This window comes from Otolemur garnettii, unplaced genomic scaffold (genome assembly GCF_000181295.1).
Source record: "Otolemur garnettii isolate 467f Iridium unplaced genomic scaffold, OtoGar3 scaffold00203, whole genome shotgun sequence".
In the NCBI taxonomy this organism is placed as follows: Eukaryota; Metazoa; Chordata; class Mammalia; order Primates; family Galagidae; genus Otolemur; species Otolemur garnettii.
Genome location: NW_003852598.1, coordinates 493,936 through 497,402, shown reverse-complemented (window position 1 = coordinate 497,402; position 3,467 = coordinate 493,936).

The window sequence follows — 3,467 nt, the reverse complement described above, 5'->3', positions numbered from 1 at the left end:
TATATATATGCAGAGGTCCTTAGGGCTGCATGACAGATTTTATTGAATAGATAAGAAGATTTTATTGCATCCTTGGAGTCTGTGAGCCTCATGAGAGCAAGAAATGTGATGTTTCAAGCATTATTCAGAGAAGGGATTTCAGGGATTTTATACAAGTACTCACTCATTATTACAATGCATTCTCTAAGTCCCCTCAATTTCCACAATCACTCCAACATTGCCAGACATAATGAGAAGGTGGACATTATCAAAACAAGCAGGAAAGTTTTCCAACGTTTTTAGTTTCAAAGATCTTTTCTCTTTACTCGAATTTCTTGACATTTTAATTATGGACTTGGCCTTCAGTTCTTGATCACCCTTTCCTCTTATGACATTCTTATGACAGATTGGGCAGTGGTGTCTTTAGAGGTGAAGCACTGAACAGAGCACACTATTGCAATTGAGAGGGAGATTCTTGCTTCCTGTTCATAGATAGTGTTGAATCATCTGAATCATTGCTGCCTCCTTTGATAACTCCACTCTGTGACCGTCAGAGGCCTTCCAGCTTCCTTTCCACTGCTCAGCCATGTTCTCTGAGGTACAGCTATTGATACCAATAAGTGATCTTCAGCGATTCTCACTCCAATACTGTTGCATATAGTTTTTGGATCTCAGTCCAGAAATTTTCACTTGTCTATATTAACATTTTATCTTATCTAGTACTTGGAGGCCACTGATTGTATAACCAAACCAGTGAGCTCTCTTTCCTCATTTGCTGCCATTTTATAATCTGGCAAATATTTCCTTTTTCAGGGTATTAATACAAATCAGTTACTGTAATGCAAACCAATGTATAGGAGGCTATCAATCCATTGGACATTTTTCACTGAGCGTATTCTTGAATTATTTATACTTTAAAGATACATGATCATGTTTGTTCAACTTAGCCACAAAACTAAATTAACAGGCTTTATCCAATGTCAGGCTAAAATTCAAATGCTTTACATTTGCAGAAAAGTTTTATCCATATTGTTATGATTCAAAATGAAATACAACTTCAAGGTACAAAGGAATTCATTTTTCAGACTTCAAATGAAGCTCATGGCATTAATTCCTGGTTGAGTTTGGGTTGATTTACATTCAATTTCCTGAGTCTAAATACACATTCTCAGGCATAGCTTGTGTCAGTTTTTCTAAATCAAGATCCATATAATCTTACATTGAATGGATATTCTTCCTGGATTTCAGTACTAGGTCATATATATGTCAAGTGTTAGTAGCATGTTTTAGAGGTAGCATTTGCTCTTTCCCCTTGTGTGAATTGATTGTATAGTGATAATTTGGGACTCACTGCCTTGGAGATGTCATTTTGTACTTCACCCAGAAGTATAAGGCTCTCTGTTTTTCATGGTGTGGTACTTATTATATAAGATTGCACACAATATAGAAGTCAGATAATAATGGGTTCAAATATCATCTCTAACACTTATTGGTGGTCTATTAGGGAAGCTATTTATCTTATTTAAGCCTCAGTTTCCTTGGATAGAGATGGAGATAGAGATAGAGACATAGAGATGGAGATAGAGCTAGAGATAGAGAGAGAGATAGATCGAGATAGTGAAGCCCTCAATCTGCTGTTATGCTCAAAATTATTGAATCCTAATGTGTTCAGGGTTATTCCGATTTAGAAAAGTAACCTTCTAGGATTACACATAGGACCTTCCCAACATGCATGAATGCTTTGCAAAATGTGTGAATTCAGCAGCCAGAGTCCTTCTGAGTATCCTTGGATCTTTTCGAAATTGGAGAGAGCCCTAGTTGCATTGCCATGCGGCACGCTGTGATGCCGTGGAATGTGCTGACTGCACTGGCTGTGTTGTCAGACTTCATTCTCGGCCATACATCAACTGTGCTGAGGAAAGCATAGATCCTCCTGGTTGAGTGGCCTTTGGATATCGCCACACTCAGTCTTTAATTTTGATGTCACTGCCTAAGCACACTTCACAATCATTCATGCAATAATGGCCCCTTAGAGTTGTAGAACATGTCTGTACATTTTTTCCACACTGCTTCCCCATCCATTATCTTACTTGCTTCACATAACATTGTTTAATAAGTTATTATTCATTCATTACTGATGAAAAAACTGAGGCTCTGACATGTTAAATAATATGCCCTAGCTCACATCATCTAATTTTTATTGGAGATAGGACAGGGTATTTATTCAGGGCTGCTTTCAAATATCATGATGTTTTTCTTCTTATTGTCCTTATGTCAGCTTTAAATTCCTTGAAATAGAAAGGCAAGGCTTTGGTGATCTAGCTTATGCCTGCTCCCACCCCATTCTATGTTCTGAATATTTTGAAGATTGTTCAACTTCTGGAACATTTTCACTCTCTTTTACCTTTTGGGGAGGTTCAAATTAGATGTCATTTATTCTGAGAAGTTTTTTTTACAGATTCCTATTCTGGATTGCATACTCTTCCCATGTACTCTCAGAACATCCAGCCTATCTCATTTTATAAAACTGAATGTTTTGCAATTGTTATTCATTCTCTGCCTCTTAGGCAGGATTATAAGGGCAGGGCTATGTCTTGCTCACTGGTGCATTCCAGTACCCAGCACCTGGTAGATGTTATGTTTGATATACATTTGTTGAATGAGTGAATGTTTTACTTGTTACATCTCCACTTGCTTTCCAATATCTGTGATAGTTTCCTCATGCAGAAGAGTGACCCAAAAGTAATTAACTTCTAGTGAAGAGTGCAACCGATGCATATGTAAGACCAAACAGATGGAAGATATAAAAGTATATTACAGAGCCCTAAACATCTATGGTGACACGGAGGAAAAAAGTCCTAGGATGCATAGATGGTTCTTTACACATCTTTTTGTCTTTATTCCTTCAAATTCACAAAGACTATAGGTTCATCAGTTAAAGCTGCAGTTTTTGCATATTGCCTATTCAGATTGCAAACATAATTGTTTCTCCTAATTTGAGATCTGCTGTCCATTTAAAATATATTTGCTAGCCAGGTACAGTGGCTCACACCTGTTATCCTAGCACTCTGGAAGGCTGAGGCGGGTGGATTGCTTGCAGTCAGGAGTTCACCAGCCTGAGCAAGAGAGAGACCCTATCTCTAAAAATAGCCAGGTGTTAACGCAGGTGCCTGTAGTCCCCGCTACTCAGGAGGCTGAGGCAAAAGGATCGCTTGAGACCAAGAGTTTGAGAATGCTGTGAGCTATGATACCATGGTACTCTACCAAGGGTGACAAAAGTGAGACTCTGTCTCAAAAATAAATAAAATAAAAAATAAAATAAAATTTATTTGCTAAAGATCTAATACTGTGCATGATTCATAGCATGTACCTAAATTAAATATCACTTAATCAAAAAGAAAAAAAAGATTTAAAAATACTACTTTATTTTCTCTAATTATCTTCACATATTTTCAATTTTTAACCTGCATGTTAAACTAGACTCGCTT